The 25,233-nt window shown below is 45.6% G+C and overlaps 1 long non-coding RNA gene across 1 annotated transcript; it reads right to left on the bottom strand.

The window, feature by feature from the left end:
• Nucleotides 1-1,508: 1,508 nt before the first annotated feature.
• Nucleotides 1,509-4,769, bottom strand: LOC127302863 (uncharacterized). Its single transcript, XR_011745807.1, has 3 exons — nt 4,425-4,769; nt 3,065-3,145; nt 1,509-1,785 (listed from the first exon to the last, which is right to left on the bottom strand). It is a non-coding gene; the product is annotated as an uncharacterized lncRNA (long non-coding RNA).
• Between the last annotated feature and the right edge of the window lie 20,464 nt (nt 4,770-25,233).

The following is a 25,233-nucleotide window of genomic DNA, read 5'->3' as shown; positions in this document are numbered from 1 at the left end:
ATTTCTGAAACCAAAAACAGCAGAAAACAGGAACTGGCACTTCGGCATCTTGTTAATAGGTTAGTGCCGGAAAATGCATCAAAATGATATAAAGTGTATATAAAACATGTGAGTATTGTCATAAAACTAGCATGGAACATAAGAAATTATAGATACGTTTGAGACGTATCAGTACACCCATGAAGTATACCCACAACAGCGGCGATCAGCTATGTCTTACCGCCAGTACCTGATCAAAGATACCACTGCAGACCGGTTCCACATGGCTACGCTATTGCCGGGGTGGATCAAGTTATGGATGGGTATGGGCCGCTGAAGCTTGACCACCCTGCCGGTGAAGGGGATTTGCTAGAGCTAGGACAAGCCAAGAACACTACAGTTCTATGGCCAAAGGAATTCATTGTGATTCCGGGTTGGACGGCGCCAACAAGGTCTCCACCGAGCCAGCATTCTCCACCGATGCAGCCGTCTCCAGTGCGTCAGCCGTCTCCATCGCGCCAGCCTTCTCCGCCGGCGCGTGAGCCTTCTCCGCCGCCGCAACCCAGCACTAAGTCCAAGAGCAAAAAACGGATCGCTCCGGCAATGAGTCGTAACCGATCACCACAACGCCGACAAGAGCCCCTCCCAGGACTACCTAAGGTTCCTCCCAAGAGACCTTACGACTATACAGAGTAGGAAACTGACAAGATCGCAAAGAAACAGTACCTGAAATGGAAATTTGGCAAGAAAAAGCCCCAGCTTGAGCCTGAGCCGCCTATATCTAAGGAAAAAAAGTTGAAAATGCTGAAGTACCTTCATCAACCTGAGCCAAGTCTTTCATCGAACTATGACCGCTCTATTCGCAAGTCAACTGTGGTAGCAAAAGAGCAGTGGGAAAAAGTAAGGTAGAAGGGAAACCAGTTCCCCAGCTTGGAACCCAGAAAAACTCGTGCCCCCCGCTCCAAGTGTATCCCGATGTCCTACAGTGCCTTGATCCGACGCTGGTAAAACTATACAAAGATGAGGCAGATGCGGCCGGTATGAGTATTCCTGAGTACTTAAGCCGCATCGAATTCGTGAACACGGATGATGTCCAAATAGCATACCAGTACAAGTACGGGCAACCTCTTGTCAGAGCTGAGGAGTTGCCTTACCTATCAACACAACTACGAAGATTGCATAAGTGGTACTTGGATGCATGTGAGGACGGTCAGAACTAGATCATGGTGGCAATCAAATGTAAGCCCCAGGAGTAGGGAAAACCTAAGAGCGTGCAGTTATGAGTGATTTATGCGTATGAGGTCACTACAAGGGACCGTGAGGTCGCCTCGCATTCCCAAGCTTATGGGTATGCCAAGCAGAGCTCGACACCCCCATACGCAACACCAACCTCATAGGCTCACGATTATATTTCCCAGGCCTGAGTGCTACACCTTCCTGTGCACTTCAAACATACACGCATGGTGCACAGGGTACAAGGGTGGAATACAGAATCAATATCACAACATAACCATCTATGACACAAAAGATGGAAATAAGGTTTATATATAGCAACACTCTACTGAGCAAGATCCAAATGACATGCAAAGGGACACATATCCCATCATGACATCATACATAGCGGAAGCAAATAGTCTGGGTACAGACAAGATCCAAATTGGACTAAGAGTCCTGAAGATAACCAAGTGGGGTCCATAACCAACAAGCCACAGGCTGCTGCCTAGGAGCGATCCTGCTACTCGACGAGGTCATCGTCCGTGAACTCAATGAAGTAGCCTCCAGCGAACTTCTCATCATCTGTCGTACCTTTTTGTAGAAAAGCGGGTTCCGGAAAAAGAGGGAGAAAAACGAGGGTAAGTACCAATGGCACGTACTTGCGAGACAAGACCAGCTGTGCTCGCTGGTGGGCGGTATAAACTTCGCCCGGCTATATGTGGAGTTTAGCGGCAGCAAAGCAAGAACTAACTTATAGAGACATGCTACAACATACGTCTATCAGAGAAGGTGAGAGAGCGCATAAGCTAGCAGTTCTATACTCTGCAAACATAACCTAGCCAATGCGATCCCCCTCCGCAAAGAAGTACTGGCAAGGCACTCACACAGTTGACAATTTTATTTAGTATCCATTGAAATAGTGCTAACTTACTACGCAGATTTTTAGCAAGTTATTAGCGACAAGATTAGGTGTAAGTTGTTCTATGATCGAGTTAAACAGCTCCAAGTCGTCCATAACCGCGGACACGGCTTTCCGAAAAGATTTACCCTGCAGGGGTGCACTACTGTTCCCATACACGCATGCTCGAACCCGCATAGCAAGTGCGGAGTCTCACAACAAGACCGTTCCCAGTTCAACAAGAAAGTCTAGGGGGGCCACCCCACTAAGCTACCCGGAACGAAGTTCGGCCGTACTCCGAGGCGGACTCAGGGTTTGCGCCGGTGGCTAGGCGTGCAAACCACACGCTTCGCTAAACGTCTCGCAAGGTACAGTACAGAATATAAACACCCGTAGGCAACAGCAAGTAAACACCCGAAGGCAACAGTAAGTAAAGCATGGCATACATGGCATACATGGCATAGGCAAATAAAACCAAGGTTGTGGCCCCCTTTTCAACAGACTTGAGAAATGGTAATGGGTGATGGGGGGGTCCCGATAAAACCTCCCGCGAGTGGTTAGCGCGCTCAGCCTTAGAGCAGATAACAAGAACTCGGGTCCTAGGGGACACAAGCGAGACAAAAATCCGATGCTTTGGCAAAGGGGCTCACCGATGCCTCTGCAATGTTATTATCCCTTATCAATTTTAGTTGTAGCAAAAGTTATCAACATCATTTTCAAAAGGTGGTACATGTGTCAACTTCCCAACAACAACGTCTCGAACATATCGAGATATCAACAAGACCCTAAAATCACGCTACGACTTGCAAGGCTTGCAAACAACAAACATCAGGTAAATAGGTAGGAGGGGTAACACGGCTCATATAGGGTAATATGTGGAATAGAACACGTGACACAACAGAATCGCAATATAGGGATAGCAATAGATCAACGAGCATGAAACTGTAAAATGGGTGAAGGAGGTGGGCTCGCCTGTCAGCTCAGAGGTAGAAGCACAGACACGATCCTCCTGGGGGTACTCGTACTCCTGCTCGTACTGCTCGGCGTCGGTGTCTACTCGAGAAGAACCAAATAGCACATACAAGGAAAAAGTACATGCACAAATCAATACAAGGAAATGCAATGCGCAATATGATGAATGATGACATGGCAATATGATTTGTGCAAGATCTCATGTATAGCAAAATTAAGTGGGGTGCTTTGCAAGCCACATGTAATGATAAGCACCCTCACATGACATTTAGTTTAAGTTGCAAGTTTTAGTTGGTGCAATTCAGAGATGATGCCAATGATGCATGACAAATGCAGATTTGAATTCCTCACATTTTTCTAATGTATTTGGATATAAAGTTTACTGAATTTGGAGTTACAGATATTAAGTTATGAATTTTGCAAGTTCTAGCAATTTTAATCCCAATGTATAAAGTGGTCAGATTTTATTGTTCAAAAGTTGAAACAAGTTTTATAAGCATGTAGATTAGGTTTTTCTGATACTCCAGGACATAAATTTTGTATGATTTGAAGTTTCAAAAGTTGGTTTTTAAATCAAAACAAAAAGGTGCTGTAAGCAAAAACACTACAACAGTAAAAAGGTGAAGGTTTTGAAGCTCCTGGAAATTGCACCAGATTGGAACTGGCGCTAGCGTGGAAGAGGCCAAAAAGGTTGGGTAAACAACTGCCGCCCATGTGACTCGAACTCAGGCCGGCCATGAATGAGATGCAAGAGCTAGCCAGTAGATTATGTTCTGTGTTTTGATTAGATACAGGGTTCATTTAAGAGAAGGTGTACACCTTGTTAACTGAATGAACTTCTGAAAAACACAACAGTTGCTATATGAATTTGACTGAAAGTGTGCAGTGTAGTGTTCCTATGGACAGGTTTTTGCATGAAAATTAAAGCGATGGCCGCGGCGAATATCTGTGTCGATTTACGAAAAGAAAACCACCGTGGTGTAGCTGGATGTGGGGAGCATCTAATGGTTCCTTTGGTTCGTGCTGAGAAGGAGTGAAACGCCGGTGAGCTTCGACGGAAGGCGAGGCCGTGACGACGACGAGGATCAACTAAAAAATAGCAACTTCACGGGTCGACTTTGCGTCGATGGTGGCGTCGCGATACTGCAGCGTTTTGCGTGAAACAAAAGCCAAAACGGTAGCCCACGGTGGTGCGCATCTAACGGTGCAATCAGCTCGTGCTGAGGTGGTCGGTGCCGCAGGTGAGCTTTGCCGGAAAACATGGCCGCGGTGGTGTGGACAGGCCGACGACGGAGTAACTGCTACGTGCTACGGCGGCAGGTACATGCGTGAGAGGGGCGGAGGAGGAGCGACTGCTCACCGAGAGGTTGTCTTCGGAGAAGGAACGGTAGAGGACGACGGCGGCGAGGAAGGTGACCGGAGGCAGGGAAGTAAACGACGATGATGTGGACGAGATCGACCACTCCCACGCGCGTTTCCTTCCGTGTAGTAGACCAGGACGAAGAGGAGGTCACAGCAGGTCGATTCCTGGGCTCAGGTGGCGTCGAGGCTGGCCATGGCGATGGCGGCGGTCGGCGATGTGCTCGGGCAAAACCCTTCTCTCTCGTTCAGGAAAAGATGGAGAGTGGCGGCGGCTTGGAGAGGAGGAGGAACAAGCGGCTAGGGTTCGGCTCCGGGTCCCCGACGTCTTAAGGAGAGGAAAAGTGGCGAGGTGGCAAGCATCGGGAGAGAGGAGTTGATCATGTGGTGATGGAGGTGGTCGTACAGGAGGAAGGAGACGTACAGGGAACTTCCTCCATGATGGAAACTGGGCTGGGCTAAAGTTGGGTCAGGTAAGGTGGCTGCTGGGTTAGTTTAGCTAGGCTGTTTAGGTTAGTCTCCTGTTTTTATTTCTTCTCACTTATAAATTCTTTCTAAAAATTGAGGGAAGCAGATTTGAAATTCGAAAAGGGACTTTTGAATTCAGAGCAGGTTCAAACCTTATATACCAAACTATGGTGGCTTGAGATCAAAGAAGAAAAGGAATAGAGGGAGCCTTAGAGATTTCAATAGAAGCCAAAATATTTGGTATTCAAGATATTTGGTAAACCTTAATGGATTGAACCAATAGAGAAGGAATAGATCCAACTCAAGAACACCTTATTAGCATTGATAAAATAGAATGAGAGAGGTAGGTTTGACAACCATAATAGAAATTTTGGCATGACCTATTGAAAGATAGATCAAGTAGAGGGATAGGTTTAGGCTTGTTAGCTTTTCTTGGAACATCACAAGAGGGAGGGGATGAACCGAGAGAGAGGTAAAAGAAGAACGAGGCAAAAACAATAAGAACCAAACCAAAACCCAAATGCAATTTTATAAAGACCAAGGTGGTGATATGCATGATATGCAGCATGATGATATGACAACAATGCAAAAAGGTAAAAGGGACTAGGGTGTTACTCTTGGGATGTTACATCAAAGATGAGCACTACGGGCGAACTGACGTGATGAACATCGAATTTTCTGAATTATTTCAGTTATTCAATCAAGACACCCTCGACAAATCTCTGCTGAGTGCCTATTGTCTGTAAGTATTATTTATGTAATTAAGTCTCTACCGCGGCTCATCCATTGCATGCATGCATATAACTATACTCTCACTATATTATGCAGAATGAAGATCCGCGAATGCCGACTTGGGCAAATCTATGATATTGGGTTCATTGACCCATATACCGTGAATGAGTATAATGTCAACAACTCTCCCAAGGACACGGAGAATAACTTGTTATATGCCTTAAGGAAACACTCATACAAAAGGGAAATACTATTTCCTTACAACTTCGCGTGAGTGTTACTGTCTTCACACATTAAATCTTTTTCGCTTACTTCATGTGTTAAGTGTAATTGATGAGTTATGCATATATATGTCCGCATGTTTCACTATATCCTGCTAGTCATTGAACCTAATGCCAGAGTAGTAGAATTCATGGACTCGGAAAGTAAACCCCTTGCGGCGTGGGGGGACATGGCTGATATGCTCTAGAGGGCTTGGAAACGGTTCACCAACAAGGCTCTGGGTTTGTGGAAAAAAGAGCTTCAAATAAAACCTGTACCGGTAAGTACTACTAGCTAGGCCACGCATCTCTTTGATTCTAGTTTCAATACCATTATTACCATCCTTGATTATATTATTTTGACTGAACTTTGTTATCGTAAAGTGCTTGAGGCAAGAGGACGGGAATAATTTATGCGGATTCTACGTTTGCGAGTTCATTCGCCAGACTTGCCACCAGGGGGCCTAAATATTAGATCAACTTGAAGTACGTAAACAACATTCATGACTTTATTTTATCACCTTGTGCTTCATTCATATACATATATATATATACTGACCACCGTACCTTCTTGAAATTATTAGATCCAACGGTTGCGAAACGGTCTTCTAGAAACCGAGCGTGTACGAGCAATTCAAGAAGAACTGGCGGGATTCTTACTTGAGCAGGTCATAGCTCCAGACGGAGCATACTATGTGCCCCCCTCCAATATTGAATAGAAATTATTTTTAAAGTTGTTGTAGACATATATATATGCATGAACGTGTGTCACTTCGATCGATATATGTAATATAATGGTTTCCTATATATGTATGTCTGCATTATAACGTGTTTCAAATGGAGGCAGACTCTGCCGCGGCAGCGTTTTAGTGTAATTTCCTGCCGTGGCAGAGTCTGCCGCGGCAGCGTTTTAGTGCAATTCCACCAAAACGCTGCCGCGGCACAACCCTTTAGCACCGGTTCGTATTACGAACCGGTGCTAAAGGTCCTCCGCCCGGGCGCTCCACTACGGGCCACGTGGCGCCCCCTTTAGCACCGGTTCGCAACTAAATCGGTGCTAAAGGGGGGGGGGCTTTTGCACCGGATGCGTTGCACCGGTTGGGCATCCGGTGCATATGGCCCTTACCAACCGGTTGAAATGCCCCATTTTCCACTAGTGATGGCGTACAAATACGATGAGCCGCCGCAAGAATCCCCGCCGCAAGAAGCTTTTTTCTCATGAAGGAATTTCTAAACATGACGAGTTCATTGAGATGGTTCATCGTTATTACCCTTTGGGCAATTTGGTATACACGGCGGAGACTAAGGGCTCCTTTGATTCATAGGATTGGAAAGGCATAGGAATAGGAAAATCATAGGATTGAGATGTCATGCATACTTTGAATCCTATGGGAAGATGGAGTGTGTTTGATTGTGGCAAAGGAATTTTCCATGAGGCATGACCTCATGTTTTTTCCCTATAGGATTTACACTACAAGATTCCTATAGGATTATTTCCTATAGGATATGTTCCTATGAATCAAACAACATGTGTAGGAAATTTTCCCATAGGATCAAAATCCTACACAATTCCAATAGAAATCTTATGAATCAAAGGGGCCCTTATGATGGGGTCATCAGAGTCCTCTATCTACCTTCTTGTTCGTCCGGAGTTTTTTGAAAGACTTGAACATGGCTCCTAGCTCGACAAGGGGACATCGAATACAGACCACGGCGAGGCCCTCGACTCATTGGGTTGCTCCTCCTCCAGGTCACGTGAAGGTAAAGTTGATGCTGTGACGTCAAAGACTAGAGCATGTGAAGCTATTGCAGCTGTGTGTAGAAGCGAGACGGTATAATTTTTGGGCGCCTCTTCCCTTACCGGACTAGACGTCATAGACCGACTGCACTTGAAGCTTTGGCATGTCGAGAGGCTTTGGCTCTTGCCTAGGACCTGCACCTTAACCATATCTATGTGGCATCGGACTGCCTGGATGTGACCAAGATCGAATTTGCCCCAGTCTTACTCTGGGGAATATAGCATGATCACCCCAGAGATCAAGGAAATGGTGTCTCTCTCCGAGACGTCGAATTTTTTGAAAGGCTCATATTAGATTTCAGATTTCTCAATAAATCTCAAAGCTCACATAGTGGCAGCCCATGTGAGTTTGAGCTCAAGTTGGTGTCAGCTCACTAAGAAGTGGCAAGAGGTGGGGAGTTTAGTCCCACATGGAAAGTTGGGTGGAACTTAGACCACCTTATAAGGTGGGTTGTTGCACCACTTGTAAGTGAGTGAGAATATGAGTGGTACAGGCGCGCTCCTCCTCCTCCTCCTCGCTCGTCTCGACGCGCCGCGCCGCGATCGTGGTGAGTGGATTGAGCCTCGAACCACAGAAATATATCTGATACATGAGTTAGGGTTTTGCCACCTCTCTCTGCTTGCGCCGCCATCGTAGTCTACTCCATCCCGCTCGCCGGCGTGCACCGGCGCACGGGAGAGCAGGTGTCTGGAACCGCTCGCCTTTGCGATCCTGTACGGGAGACGATGAATTAGGTTTTTGGGAAACGCTTGATGTTGTGCAAAGCACACAGTTGGGAAACCCCAAGAGGAAGGTATGATGAGCACAGTAGCAAGTTTTCCCTCAGTAAGAAACCAAGGTTTAATCAGCCAGTAGGAGAAAGAAATCAGAAACAGTTTCAGTGGTTCTAGGCAATTTTGTAGAAGGAGTGGGGACTTTTCATACACCAATTATTTTACCATTAATAGTAGGAGGTTTGCTAGCATTTGAGACTTTAGCACTACTAGTGGTGGTAATGGTACAAACTTTAGTCATATTTTTATTTCTAGCAATTTCATCCTCTCTTTCCCACCTAGCATGCAATTCAGCCAACATCCTAACATTGTCATCAATTGTAACTTGAATGGCATTCAAAGTCTTGCTTTCATTAACATCATGGGGAATAACTTTTAGTTTAAGAAGTTCAACATCAAGAGCAAGGATATCAACTTTAGAAGCAAGAACATCAATTTTACCAAACTTTTCCTCAACAGATTTATTAAAAGCAGTTTGTTTACTAATAAAGTCCTTAAGCATGACTTCAAGATTAGAGGGTGCACTTCTATTATTGTTATAGGAATTTCCATAAGAATTACCATAACCATTACCATTATTAGAAGGATATGGCCTATAATTGTTACTACCAAAATTATTCCTATAAGCATTGTTGTTAAAATTATTGCTTTTAATGAAGTTCACATCAACATGCTCTTCTTGAGCAACCAAAGAAGCTAAAGGAATATTATTTGGATCAACATGAGCTTTACCATTAACAAGCATAGACATAATGGTATCAATCTTATCACTCAAGGAGGAGGTTTCTTCCACATAATTTACCTTCTTACCTTGTGGAGCCCTCTCAGTGTGCCATTCAGAATAATTTATCATCATATCATCAAGGAGTTTTGTTGCAGCCCCCAAAGTAATGGACATAAAGGTTCCTCCAGCAGCTGAATCCAGAAGGTTTTTTGAAGAAAAATTCAGTCCTGCATAAAAAGTTTGGATGATCATCCAAGTAGTCAGTCCATGAGTGGGACAATTCTTTACCAAAGATTTCATTCTTTCCCAAGCTTGAGCAACATGTTCATTATCAAATTGCCTAAATTTCATTATGTCACTTCTCAAGGATATAATCTTAGTAGGAGGATAATATTTTCTAATGAAAGCATCTTTGCATTTAACCCAAGAATCAATACTATTTCTAGGCAAAGATAGCAACCAATCTTTAGCTCTCCCTCTCAAAGAGAAAGGAAACAATTTCAGTTTAATAATGTCACCATCTACATCCTTATACTTTTGCATCACACAAAGTTCAACAAAATTATTAAGGTGAGAAGCAGCATCATTAGTACTAGCACTAGAAAATTGCTCTCTCATAACAAGATTTAACAAGGCAGGTTTAATTTCATAGAAAGCTGCTTCAGTAGCAGGTGGACCAATAGGTGTACAAATAAAATCATTGTTGTTTGTGCTAGTAAAGTCATACAACTTAGTGTTCTCAGGATTACTCATTTTAGCAAGATTAAAACAGAGCAACAGAAATAAAAGCTATAATAGAAACTAATTTTTTTGTGTTTTTGATATAAAACAAGACAAAGTAAAATAAACTAAGCAAAACAATAACAAAGTAAAGAGATTGGAAATGAGAGACTCCCCTTGCAGAAATCCTCTTTCTCCCCGGCAACGGCGCCAGAAAAAGAGCTTGATGTTGTGCAAAGCACACAGTTGGGAAACCCCAAGAGTAAGGTATGATGAGCACATTAGCAAGTTTTCCCTCAGTAAGAAACCAAGGTTTAATCGACCAGTAGGAGAAAGAAATCACTTCTGAAGGTGTTGCTAGCTGACTTTGGCAGGGCGCACTACCGGTGTTAGTAACAACGTGGAACCTGCACACAACACAACCAAAATACTTTGCCCCAACTTACAGTGAGGTTGTCAATCTCACCGGTTTTGCTGAAAACAAAGGATTAAACATATAGTGTGGAAAGAGATTTTTGTTTGCAGTGAAAATAAAGAGAACAGTGCTTTGCAGTAGATGTTTTATCAGTGTGAAAGAAAGGACCGGGGTCCACAGTTCACTAGAGGTGTCTCTCCATAAAGATAAATAACATGATGGGTGAACAAATTACAGCTGGGCAATTGACAGAATAAAAACCATACATGACAACATGATTACTATGAGATTCATTTGGGCATTACAACAAGATACATAGACCGTAATCCAACTGCGTCTATGACTAATAATCCACCTTCCGGTTAGCATCCGCACCCCTTTCAGTATTAAGTTGCAAGCAACAGATTATTGCATTAAGTAAACTGTGTAAAGTAAACAATAGAATTATCCTTGGATAAAGCATTGTTGTTTTCTCCCTAGTAGCAACAGCACATCTACAACCTTAGAAGTTATTGTCACTCTCCCAGATTACTAGAGGCATGAACCCACTATCGAGCATAAATACTCCCTCTTAGAGTCACAAGCACATACTTGGCCAGAGCATCTACTAGCAACGGAGAGCATGCAAGATCACAAATAACATATGACAAGTATATAATCAATCTCAACCATAGTATTCAATATTAATCGGATCCTAGCAAACACAACATGTAGCATTACATAAAGATGATCTTGATCATGATAGGCAGCTCACAAGATCTAAACATGAAGCATAAATTGGAGAAGGTAACCATCTAGCTACTGCTATGGACCCGTAGTGCAGAGATGAACTACTCACGCATCACTTCGGAGGCAGGCATGGCGATGTGGAAGCCTCCGGTGATGATCTCCCTCTCCGGCAGGGTGCTGGGAAGAGCTTCAGAACCCTCCCGAGCTAGGGTCGACGATGACGGCGGCGATGGAACTTCTCGTGGATGGAGGCTCGGGTTCTTAGGTTTTTCCCGAACATATGAATATATAGGCAGAAGGGCGAGGTCGGTGGGCGCCTGGGGGGCCCACACCATACCTAGGCATGGCCAGGGGTGGGCCCGTGCGTAGGGGTGGTGTGGCCGCCCTGGTGCACCTCTTCGTCTCTCCTTCGGACTCCATCTTCGTGATAGCAAAATAGGAACTTTGGCTTTTGTTTTATCCAATTCCGAGAATATTTCCTGTACAACTTTTCTGAAATACAAAAACAGCAGAAAACAGGAACTGACACTGTGGCATCTTATCAATAGGTTAGTTCCAGAAAATGCATAAAAGTGCCACGAAGTGTAAACAAAACATATAGAAATTGGTGTAAAACAAGCATGGAGCGTCAAAAATTATAGATACGTTTGCAACATATCAACGCTCTGCGCGACTTCTCAAGCTCTTCATCACGGGTCGTCTTCCGTCTAAGTCGGGCGGTGCTGCCTACCGTCCTCAACAACGTTGTCATCAACAACGTTACTGCTGCATCAGCGACTGCTACACCGCCACCACCACCTCCACCATAGCAATACGTGCGACATATCTCGATCTGTTTAGTGATGACGGTTGTACCTTTTGCCCTGCTACTAACGAGTTTCACATGTTAGTAGTTGTTGTCGTCATGCTTAATGTTCTGGAATTAATCATGGAAATTATGCCTAATTATCCAACAATCCAAAAACCTAATTGTAGGCAATTTCCTAAGTTAACAATGGCTGGTTTTGCTGATGCACTGTGGCCGGATAAGTTTGCTGGTGTGCACTTGGCTTACTCATCTGAAAGTGTTCGAAGTTAGTAATGGCTTACCTGAAGGAACTATATCTGAGCAAGATCAGAAAAAAGTTCAAGGAAGATAATACTCTCTTCGTTGGATGCGTTCTGAGTATTCTTGCTGATCGTCTATGTGATGTGTATATGCACATAACAGATGGAAAAGAGCTCTGGGATACACTGAATGCTAAATTCGGTGCAACCGATGCATGCAATGAACTGTACATCGTGGAGAGCTTCCATGACATCAGGATGGTGAACAACCGTTATGTAGTTGAATAAGCTCATGAGATACAGTGCATTGCAGAAGAGCTTGAACTCATTAAGTGTGCCTTACCTGACAAGTTTGTGGCTGGCTGCATTATCGCTAAGTTGCCACTTCATGGAGGAACTTTGCCACAACTCTCAAACACAAGAGATAGGAGATATCAGTTAAAAATCTGATATCATCTCTTGATGTTGAGGAGAAAGCTCGGGCTAAGGATACTACTGAGAAAGGAGAGGGTCAGTCTAGCGCCAACATGGTGCAAAAGAAAGCCTACGGCAAGAACAAAGGGAATAACAAGCCCTCCTTCAATAAACCTATGAAGACTACAACCTTCAAGAAGATGATGATGATAAACAAAGCAGATCTGAGCTGCTTTACCTGTGGAGAGTCTGACCACTTTTCTAAGGACTGCCCAGAACGAGCAGACCACAAGAAAAAGGCGAAGACTGTCAACACTGTGACAGCTAGCAATGCTGATGGGTACGGTAATCTCTTTACTGTTCTTTCGGTATTTCAATCTCCATGCTGGTGGACTGATACGGGTGCTAATGTTCATGTGTGTGCTGACATATCCATCTTTACTTCTTACCAGGTCGTCCGGGATTCTTCCGTCTTGATGGGGAATGGGTCACATGCTTCTGATCATGGTGTTGGCTGAGGAACGCGCACCATGTCCCTACTATGAATAAGAATCTCGTTAGCAGCTCCCTTCTATGCAGAGATGGGTTTAAGGTTGTTTTAGAGTCGAATAAAGTAGCTGTTTCCAAGTTTGGACAATTTATTGGTAAAGGCTATGAGTGCGAAGGCTTGTTCCGCTTTTCGCTTTCTGATTTTTCAGTAATAAGTATGTGAACAATATTAGTGACAATGTTAGTGATGATACCAGTGTTTGGCATTATCATTTATGTCACATTAATTTTGGTTTAATGTCTCGGCTATCCAGTTTGAGTTTAATTCTGAATTTCACCATTGCCAAAGGTTCTAAGTGTCATAGTTGTGTGCAATCAAAGCAACCTCGGAACCCTCACAAGGCGGCCGAGGAGAGAAACTTGGCACCTCTAGAACTCATGCATTCTGATCTATGTGAGATGAATGGTGTGTTGACAAAAGGTGGAGAGAGATATTTCATGACATTGATTGATGATGTGACTAGATTTTGCTATGTTTATTTGTTGCGAACTAAAGATGAAGTTTTAGACTACTTTAAAAATTATAAGGCCAAAGTTGAAAATCAACAAGAGAGAAAGATCAAGCGTCTTAGGATGGATCGTGGTGGTGAATATTTTCATAAAATCTTTGATGCATTCTATGAGGAACATGGTATTATTCATGAGAGGACGCCTCCCTACTCGCCCCAATCAAACGGGGTTGCCGAGAGAAAAAAAATGCATGTTGACTGACTTGGTGAATTCCATGTTAGCCACTGCTAGTTTATCAAAGGCATGGTGGGGGCAGGCTTTGTTGACTTCATGTCATGTCCTGAATAGAGTTCCTAACAAGAATAAAGAGAAAACCCCTTACGAGGAGTGGGTTGGGAGAAAACCATCACTTTCGTATTTGCGCACATGGGGATGTTTGGCGAAAGTCAATATTATCATTACTAAAAAGCGCAAACTCGGACCAAAGACAGTGGATTGTATCTTTCTAGGTTATGCTCCGCATAGCATAGGCTATAGATTTTTAGTAGTTCAATCTAAGGTACCTGATATGCATGTTGATACTATTATGGAATCTCGTGATACAACATTCTTTGATAATATGTTTCCTATGAAAGATATGCATAGCACTGCTAGAATTTCTACTGAGATAATTCCTGAATCTAGTACATCTAATGAGTATTTTTAACAATCATATGAGGATGTTACTGAGAAGGATGACAATGAAGCTCCTATACGGAGCAAGAGACATAGGATTGCAAAATCCCTTGGTGATGATTTCATTGTGTACCTTGTGGATGATACTCCCACGTCCATTGCAGAGGCATATGCATCTCCAGATGCAGATGACTGGAAAGAAGCTGTCCATAATGAGATGGACTCGATTCTTTCTAATGGAACTTGGGAGCTATCAGAACGCCCCCATAGATGCAAGCCTATGGGCTGTAAGTGGGTGTTTAAGAAGAAGCTAAGTCCTGATGGTACTATTGAGAAGTACAAGGCACGGCTTGTAGCGAAAGGCTACACATAGAGAGAAGGCTAAGATTACTTCGACACCTATTCACCTATCGCTAGACTTACCACCATTCGAGTACTACTGTCCATGGCTGCCTCCTATCGTCTTATCGTTCATCAAATGGACGTAAAGACAACTTTTCTTAATGGAGAGTTGGAAGAGGAAATCTATATGGATCAGCCTGATGGGTTTGTAGTAAAAGGTGAAGAAAGAAAGGTGTGCAAGTTGCTGAAATCTTTATATGGCCTGAAACAACCACCAAAGCAATGGCATGAGAAGTTTGATAGAACTTTAACTTCTGTAGGCTTTGCTGTTAATGATGCTGACCAGTGCGTTTACTATCGCCATGGTGGGGGCGAAGGGGTTATACTATATATATTTGTATATGGATGATATTCTGATCTTTGGTACAAACATGAAAGTAATAAACGAAGTCAAGTCTTTCTTGTCAAATAGCTTTGATATGAAAGATCTGTAAGAAGCTGATGTGATTATGAACATCAAGCTGATCAAGAACGAGAGTGGGATTACTCTAACGCAATCTCATTATGTTGAGAAGATCTCGAGCCGGTTCAGCTATATTGATAGCAAGTCTTCTCCAACACCTTATGATCCCAGTGTGACACTACGCAAGAACCGGAGGATTGCCATAGATCAATTGAGATATTCTCAGATCGTTGGCTCACTCATGTACTTAGCGAGCGTGACTAGACCCGACATCTCTTTTGTTGTTAGCAAGTTGAGTAGGTTCAAGTCAAACCCGGGTACTGATCATCGGCACGCACTTGATAAGGTCATGCGCTACCTATGTGGTACAATGAGTTATGAGATTCACTATGCAGGGCACCCAGTTGTGCTTGAAGGATATAGTGCTTCAAATTGGATCTCTGATGTAGCTGATCTCTATGCCACTAGTGGATATGTATTTACTTTTGGAGGTGGCGCAGTGTGATGGAGATCTTGCAAACAAACCATATTGACGAGGTCAACTATGGAAGCAGAACATACTGCTTTAGACACGACCACTATTGAATCAGAATGGCTGTGTGAGCTCTTGATGGACTTGCTTGTGATTGAAAAACCTGTTCCGGTAATCCCTTTGAATTGTGACAATCAAACTGTAATTGTCAAAGTGAACAATTTTAAGGATAATGCGAAGTCATCAAGACACGTAAAGAGGCGTTTGAAGTGTGTCAGGAAATTGTGAAACTCTGGAGTAATAACTATTATGTATATTTAAACAGAAAAAAACCTGGCAGATCCCTTTACGAAGGCACTATCACGTAATGTAATAGAAAGTGCATCGAGGGAGATGGGTTTGAGACCCATTGATGTTACACCATAGTAGTAACCCAACCTTTATGATCGGAGATCCCGTGAATTAGGACCTGGGAAGAACAAACTAGTGGTTTAATTGAGGAGAGTATTATGTAACCCTCTCTATGTGAAGATGCACAACTCTCAATTGTTGTAAGGCAGGTTGGCAACAAGCCTTAATGTGTTTATGTTGGCTATTTTGGTAAAGATGTTGTCCTACAGAGCATTTTTGAAAGAACACACCTATATGAGTCCGATTGTTAAACGTCGCAATCTATGAGATTTGGGTGATCTCTAGTAAACTCATGAAAATACCACGATGTATGACGCATATGCTTCACCCGCGGGGTAGGATACTGGCAGCCATGTACTGGTTATGACTTTGAGTGAAACCTGTTCACGCAAAACTTCACTACAAACAATTGGGGCTTCAATGACGGTATAGGGCTGACGTTTGAGAAATCCATCAGCGAATGTCTTTTTCTGAGACGGTAACGCATTTTCGCGTCACAGGTGGCGTTTTGGGCCGCTCGGTCCCAAAAATTAGTGACGACCGAGCTCTAAGCGTCAACACTAGTAGGAAAAGCCTCATCAGTGGCGCACCAATATATGTATTATGTGGCGCATGGGCAGTGCGCCACAGAATCTTCGCCACAAAAATAAGAATTCTGTGGCGCACCTGCCCATGCGCCACAGAATTAAGACATTCTGTGGCGCACCAGAGACGGTGCGCCATAGAAATAAGTGATTATGTGGCGCATGTGGACCAGGTGCGCCACAGAAATAGGTGCGCCACTGAATTTGATATTGGTGCGCCACAGAATAATGTACATGTATACTCGATTTTGTACAGCCTGCTGTAGACAATACAGGTTTTATACAGTTATATATACAGTATACAGGTAATATACAGATATAATATAGACATCATGTATACAAGACAGATATAATATAGCAACATTATACATCATCATCACATTACGAGCCCGATCGAGTTATACATATAGCTCCATACAACTCATAATCCATGCAAATTAGTTAAGTTCATCATCTCTAGATACAAATGAAGTGACACCGGCCGCCGCCTACACTAGGATGAAATAGAGTACCACCGCGACGATGGTGAGCAAGAGCGAGAGCACAATGAAGGTCTTCATCTTCATCTTCCTCTTGTTCGACTGGTGCTTCCTCCACTTGGCAACCACCTCGTGTCTAGTCGGGTACCCTTTGTAGCAGTTGCCACTGAACTTGTGCACCTGTTTCTTGCAGTCCTCCCACTCCTCGTACACTCCTGGAACCCGCCCCTCGAACACGACGTAGTACGTCATCTCTATGGACACAAGGCATATTAGTATATAATGCAATGGAAATAGTTAGAGGGTTCACATGCATACATATTCACAAGAATTAAAGCAAGGAAATAATAATAAACCTAAAAGACATATAGCATCGGTATCACATAAGTAATCAAGTTCAACGACAACGACTACAATAGTAATTGAAGTCCAACAACGACGACCGTTTCGAGCAAATTAAGCAAGTTTAGTTTACAACACAGTACAAATTGTCCATCGATTCAAAGTAATGCTAGGCACACCGGCCTCGGTCAACGCGACATCTTCTTGAGCGGCTCCGGGAACGGCTTGGACAAGTCCTTCGTCGTCCACGTCCTTCCATCACCCTGCCTATGTAGGCGTTCTTCGATATCCCTCTTAGACAACCCTCTGAGTTGGTGTAAAAGCCCCGATCCGTTGGATACATCTTGTACGATAATTTCCGAGAGCTTTACTTGGATGCGATGGAAGTCTTCTCTAAGATCATCATCGTTGATCTCCCCCGACATTTTAATGGGGTCTCGCTGACTAGGTGGCAGACACATCAGCTCTGCATCCTCGACAAACCCTTTAAGGTGATGGAGGACATAGAAGGCCTCCTTGATGCTGTCAGCTAGCTGCTTGATGCAAGGGAAGTCGATCACGTGCTTGAACCCGAGCTTTTTAGTGTCCGGCCTGATATATTGCCCCTTCTTGTCGAAGGTGCCTCCATTTTTGGAGTAGCCAAGTCGAGAACACCCCTTATTCTCGTGTAGTCTTTCTTCGTCGTCGTATTCGACGAGTCGAAATATTGGGCTAGTGACCACTTCGGGCAAAGGATGACGAATGTGCAGTATTTGTCCCTGCTCAACACATGCAATTGAAATGGAATGTTGGAAAGGATCGGCAATGGAAGAAATATATAAGAAAGCATAAGTTACGAAGGCCGTGAGCGGATGTGTACTTACTCGGGAAAGACAGGCAGAAGAATGGTGTTCTTCTCTTTGTTCATGAGCATGAAGCTCTGGAGGTACCGCACCGCTTTGGTCCGTGTCCTTGAGCCATCCTGGAGCGGGCTATCGCGCATGTAGTAGGGATCTACTACCGCGATGTGGGGGGGTCTCTCTCTGTTGATCTTCATCTGAAGATTGATCGCGTATAGATGGACCAAGTTATAGTCGATCCGTTTCCAATGAAATAGATTGAAGACGTCCTCGAATGCTATGAAGAAGATATCCGTGGGTCTTCATGGACGAAGTTCGGGTCTTCTGGCACCTTGACCGAGAACACCGGGTAATTTGGATCCTTGTCTTTAAGAAGGACGCTCTCTAGATAATTAATAGTGTGCTGCAAAGGGAGCATTGGTCCACTTGCGAGGTGTTCCATGTCCTTAGGCAGTATCGGTTTACGAGCGTCATGACACCGGGGCAAGCCATCCGGTGTCGGTGGTACCATGTCGTCAGCCCGGATCCTCTTAGGAGCAGGCTGGCTCGCAGATGCACCCTTCTTGGCTCCTCTCTTCCTTGCCTTCTTCACCTGACCTGCTGGGGGTGCTGGTGGTGCTGATGGTGGTGATGTTGGGGTCGGTGCTGGTGGTGCTTCTGGGGTTGCTTGGGGTGCTGCTGGGGTTGATTTGGGTGGCTCCCCGACGATCGTCTTACGCAGCGTGTTAGGGCTGAAAACGGTAGCAGGCTTGACTTGAGCTGGATTGCCAGCCTCCGGAGGAGTGTCTTGCAGAGAAAACCCCGTGAAGGTCAGGCGCTGCTTCGTGACTGTAGTGGGACGACCAAGTTGATCGCCGTGATGAGTGCGGAAGGCTTCTTCATCCATAGGAGGCATGTACATATCTTGGCTGCAGGCGCCAGTGTTGATGTAGGCATCGATGTCATCATCATCATCTCCATCGTTGCCATCAAGTGGCGCCATGTCCTGGACCTTAGGTGGTGGCGGTTGCGATGCCGCCGCTTGGCGTACCTTGCGTCTAGTCGACGGTCGTTGCGGTAGCGCTCCCAATAGCTATTGGTGGCGTGTGGTGGTGGCGGCGATCGCCGGTTCCTTCCGGGTGGCGGCGGCGGTCGCCGGTTCCTTCCGGGTGGCGACGGCGACCGCCGGTTCCTTCAGGGTAGTGGGGGCGGCGGCGACCGCCATTTCCTTAAGGGTGTCGTCGGCGCGGGCGATATTGGGCCGGATGATAGGGGAGGTGGCGCCGGTGCTCTTCCTCCTAGCACTCGGAAGACACCCCCCAGACGAATCTGGTTCTTCGGCCATGTCATAATCCATGAGGTGCAATCCCCAAGGGTCAAAACATCGCCCTCGTCTATGCCCGGAGGTTGATAGGGGGGATGATGTAGTTGTACTCCGGCACTACCAGTGCCAACTTGACCTTCACCACGTCTTCCGCTATTCTAGCGTTGTGCATAACGCGGGTGGCCATGACAGTGCCGCTAGCAACTTCCATCAACTTGCCGCCGGGCTCCACCGCATGCAGGAGTATGCAAGGTTCGTCCTGAGTCAGGGGCGCCATGTTGGGCATCATGAGATGGCAGTCACGAGAAAGGCATATATAGTTAAAGAAGATGATGCGGAGGACTAACTAATGAGTTTACCTTCTTGATGGCGTCGATCTCGGCTACTGTCGATACAAGGGCGTCGGTGCCGGGTGCATTATCAAGCACCGCCAACCTATCAGCTTCCGCGGTTGGGGGCATCGATGCGACCAGTTGGAGCTGCGGCGTTGGGTGGAGCGGCGGCGTCGGTGACACGTGGAAGCTTGAGTTGCTGCCGCTGATGCTGGGCACATGTATCGGCCCCACTTGACCTCCCGCATTCCAAGCAGCTAACCCCTCCATCAACCCAAGGGGGATGATCTGCCGGATCTTCTCGTCCAATAACTTGTTCATCAGCTCGGTGTTCTCCGCAGGCTTTTCGGCCACTAGCTTCTCTAGTGACTCCACCTTCTTCTTCAGCTCCTGAACCTCGGATTTATCCTTAGCCGATGACCTCCTCTCCAGCTTTCTCGTCTTGGCATCCGATCCGTAGTACTCGGATAGCTTCATACTTGTGCCAAAGCCGGACACACGGCCACCCAACGTCGGCGGCTTGTCCAGGTCCCTGTTCTTGTATTTGTTCGTCGCCCTGTTGAAAGGCGTGTCCCACGGTTCCGTCGACCCCTGGGACGACGGGCCAGCCGTACAACTAGCCTTCAACTCATCCTCCTTCAGACAAAGGAACTTAAGGTTAGCCCATTTGGCTTCATTGCCTAATAAGATCAGCGCAATAATATAGACTATCCTTACCAGGCACTGCTCGAAATCCTTCACGTCTTGGTAATCCGTAATAAATTCCCCCGTCTTCCAGTCTAAGTAGTAGCGGGACCGGACAAAGTTCCTAGCCTGTACATCCTCGATTTTTAGCCAGGGGTTTTCTTTCCCCAGACGTACCATCTCGGCATCCTCCTTATCCCAAGTGGGCTGTTTTCCTCGGTAACCGCCGCTTCCGCAATGGTGGGTCCCTAAGTTCAATTCCCGCATTTTCTTCCCCCAAGCGGTCCATTTTTTTAACACCGTCAGTCTCTAAGTATGACTTGAATACATTAAAGTCTTCTATGGAGAGCGATGGGTCTTTGCTACTTATCCTCTCCCAGCTTTCATCGGCGTCGATCTTTTTCTTCAGCCGGTTCTTCCAGCTGCTCAAGGCGGTGCTCATCTTCGTGAGAGCTAAAGAGTCAACCTTCTTATTGAACGGCTCCGGGAACGTGTATCGTTGGTGAAGCTTCTGGAGGAGGGATTCGGCCAAAGCCGCGTTTTCCTCGCTTCTGATGTCCTTAGTTAGGATCGGCACGGTTTCACGGACAATGCACCCTAGTTGCATGCTTTACCCTTTGGCAACCCACGAAGGCTCCAAGGGTAGGCCACTTTCGGATACGGCCATGACAACATCGGTGATGTTGGCGAGCACTTGCGGCCTCCGATCCCTCCTTGGCCTCCTCGCCATCCTCTTCTTCTTACCCTCCTGAGGGTTGCCGCCGCTATCACCTTCCGTGCGGTTGGCCGCGGTCTCTTCACCGGTCTCGGCGGCGTCATCCCAGGTCTCGTCCTCGTCGTTGGTGTCGGTGGCGCCCCCCCGGCCCTCTCCCTCATCGCCGATGTCGGTGGCGGCCCCCTGGCCCTCTCCCTCGGAGGCGGCGTCCCGGCCCTCTTCCTCATCGCCGGTCGACTTGGCGGCGGCCTTCCGGCGCCGCTCTCCATCGTAGTCCACCCAGAATTCCATGTTGGCCTCTCTCGCGTCTTCGTTCTGGCTCCTGGGCTTAGAAGTGCTGCCCGACATGTTTATTTGCACTTCATTAAAAAGAGGCAAAAAGTTAGTACAAAAGTCAACCAAAAAATTCAAAATTTCGGCATGACCTTTGCTAATTTTTCTACATAGGAGTGCCCATTTCTCAACCGAAACAGAAGTTAATCAACGCTTCGGGAGAAATGGGCAACTCAATGAAATCCCTGCAAAAATTTATATGTATCCCATCATCACATAACACCATATCCATATTCATCATCAATATGTATGAACTAAAAAATGACAGCTAGCCACTACTAGTTCATCAAAACCTGGAGCATAAGTCCAAAACCTGGATCATACTACTAGCAAAACCTCTTTCAAAATCCAAAACCTGGAGCATCTACCCATATACTGCTAGCACAACAATAGTTTGTCAAAACCTGGATCATATATTATCAAAACCTGGAGCATATATTATCAAAACCTGGAGTTCAAATACATGGCAGATTACAGAATGATATGTTAAGTAGGATAAGGCAAACAAAAAAGCTACTGCTAGCTACTGCTACTACTAACATAGCATTACCTAGCAGTAGCAAATGAGCAAATGAGCAAACAAAAAAGCTACTGCTAGCTACTGCTACTACTAACATAGCATTACCTGGAGTTCAAATACATGGCATATGTTTTGTCCATTGAGCAAATGAGCATGAGCTACTACTAACATAGCATTACCTACCAGTAGCTAGCATAGCATTACCTAGCAGTAGCAAATTTAAATCACCAAATTTTATCAACTAATTAAACCTATTGCTAGCTACTGCTGCTACTTTATCAACTAATTAAAATTGTCCTAAAATTGTATGTTGTGCTATTGTGCTGTTACTTTATCAACTAATTAAAATTGTCCTAAAATTGTATACAGTAAAGCATGGTAAGCAACACCCTAAAACATTGAATTAAGGCCACCTGCTGCCATTGTTCAGTCCTCGAACGAGAACAAAGCATGGTAAGCAAAACAAACACTAATATTCATCATAGTCTCATGGAGTAGGAAAGCAGAAACATCTGTTTTTTGGCTTGCAGTCATACTTTTCAGAAATATCGACATAGCTAGTCACTACCAAATAAAATTTCATGAAACTCGTGCAGTACAAGCCTCAAGCAAGGGACTGTGCATCATCTTATAAATTGCTACTTCCACCAGTCCTAGATAACTTTCTTTACTCTAGACATCATCAAGAAGTATCTTCACCAACACTCTAATGAATCTAGTCATATCATTCTAATCATGTGTTTGATACTTTGATATGAAGTTTTAAGCATCCAGTGCCAAATTATATTAGTGGCTAATGGACAATTGCATATATGAGAAATCTGCCCAGCGAATGTTTCAAAGAATGTTCTTCCAGCTCTACACAATTATGCCCCGTTTAACTGCATCAACTGGCCACAATTAAGGAGTAGTGACATGCTCAGGAACGATAAACAGTAGTGGGGAGGGTTGCGGTGGCGGTGGCAGGATTGGGGATGGGCACAGGGCAGTGGGGAGGGGGACAAGGGAGTGGGGATGGGGGAGAGAGGCTCTCACCGAACGGCGGCGGTGGCAGGGTTGCGGTGGTGGCGGCGTTGTCCTCGTCCTCCTCGATCTGCGGCGGCGGCTCGGGCTCGCGCGTCCTCCTACTCTATTTGCGGTGGCGGGTGGGGCTCAGGCGTCCTGCTCGGCGGCGGCGTGGCAGTCCTCCTCCTGCTCCTCCTCGGCGGCAGCGACGCTAGGTGGCGGCGCTAGGCGGTGGCAGTGGCGGTGGTTGAGAGAGTGGGCGCTAGGGTGGGATTTCTCCTCGTCGGGGAAGAACTGCTTGTGAGTGTGGGGAAGAAAGAAACGAGTCGATTATTTCACCAAGTGTCTAAATTCTGTGGCGCACCCCCCTGCAGGTGCGCCACAGAATTAAGATTTATGTGGCGCATCAGCTCTGACATGCGCCACAGAATCCCTTAATTCTGTGGTGCACTTACAAGGGGGTGCGCCACAGAATTTAGACACTTAGCAAAACAAAACGGGTTACTGCTGTGTCCTGACAGATACTTAGCAGTAGCCTAGTGGTTAAGGCCAATGTTAGCCCATTAGTAGCCAGGTTCGAACCCTGGCTACGACACAATTTTTCTTCCTTTTTTTCATATTTTAGTTACATTTCAATAACACAACATTATTTAGTAATTAGTAGAGAATTATAAATTACTTGTCTCATACAAACATGTTCTTGTCTCCCTCACACACACGTGCATGTACTTGTCTAACACACACACACTCACACACATGTGATAGACCAAAAAAAGATCTTCTTCATCCCGGCTCCGAGCTCTAGCGTCTCTTCGCAATCTTCTTGCCCTTTCGGTTCTTGGCGGTTGAATGCTTTATGCCGGCCACCTTGAGATTTCTTCGCGTGAACGGACAACCTTTAGAGGGTAGGGAGGTCTTCCTTCTTACTTTACTAGTAGTAGGCATGTCGAAGTGCTTGTCAAATTCCTCCTCGATCTTCGGGTCACCGTTCTTGTCCAAGTCTTCCTCATTGGCGTCTCCTTGCATTCCTATGATGCTCCTCTTGCCCCTCCTCACGACAACACTGCTAGGCCTTGACGGGTCGGTGATGAAGAAGCATTGGTCAACTTGGCTACCGAGTACCCATGGCTCATTTTTCGCGGATGCGTTCTTCGATTTGGCATCGGGTATAACCATGGTTGTGAAATATCGGCCTTCTTTTTCGACCTTCTTGGCCCATCTCACACGAAACATTGGCACCGTCTCTCCACAGTAATTGAGCTCCCATATCTCCTCGATCCTTCCAAAGAATCTTTCCTTGACATTAGTCTCGTCATCGGCGTATGACATCATAGTTACTCCTGAGTTTTGATTTTCAATATTTCTGTCTTTTTCCTCGGTGTAGAATCTGTAACCGTTGATGTCGTACCCCTGATAGGTCTTTACGTTATGCCCGGGGCCCTGTGATAAGGTGTATATGAGTTTTTCATCTTCGGTAGAAGGCCTTTTTCTCTGTGCTTGAAGCATTTGAGTTTGCTTAAACCAACGCGTGAAGCTGGAGTTGTGCTCTTTGGTTACGTCTCCCATCTTCCTCGGCCGGCCCATATCGATGTAATTCTGCTCGATCATGCTTTTGTGCTCTTGCACCAAAGGTTCGATCAGTTTTAAGTGTTGTAGCGCGACCCGGTGAGCCCTTTCAAAGTCGTCGCGTCGATTGACAATGCCGACATGGACTGAGCGGTAGCCCTCGCGGTGATCGACTCCAGCGAGCCTGCCGAGGTGCGTCCTGGGGGGTAGACCAACATGATCCTCGTCGTCCTCGGTGCTTAGATAATTCTGACAGAAGGAGATGCACTCGTAGGTTAGAAACCCCTTGGCCATGCTTGCGTCTGGACGTGCCCTGTTGCGAACGTATCCTTTCATGACACCGTTCTGCCTTTCGAAAGGCATCATGTTGTGGAGGAACGTCGGGCCGAGCTGCCTGATGTCATCAACGACATGGAGAAGGAGATGGATGCATATATCATAGATTGCGGGCGGGAAGTAAATCTCGAGCTCACATAGTATCACCACGATCTCATCCTGTAGCATCTTGAGCTGCCTCACGCCGATCGACTTCCTGGTGATAACGTCAAAAAAGTTGCAAAGGCCAAACAGCGTATCATGGACGTGCTCGTCCATTATCCCTCGGATCGCAACGGGAAGTATCTGCGTCATGAGCACGTGGCAATCGTGAGACTTCATCCCGGTGA

Source organism: Lolium perenne, chromosome 5 (assembly GCF_019359855.2).
Source record: "Lolium perenne isolate Kyuss_39 chromosome 5, Kyuss_2.0, whole genome shotgun sequence".
NCBI lineage: Eukaryota > Viridiplantae > Streptophyta > Magnoliopsida > Poales > Poaceae > Lolium > Lolium perenne.
Note: the sequence above shows the minus strand (reverse complement) of the source record. Positions and strands in the feature narration are given on the sequence as shown.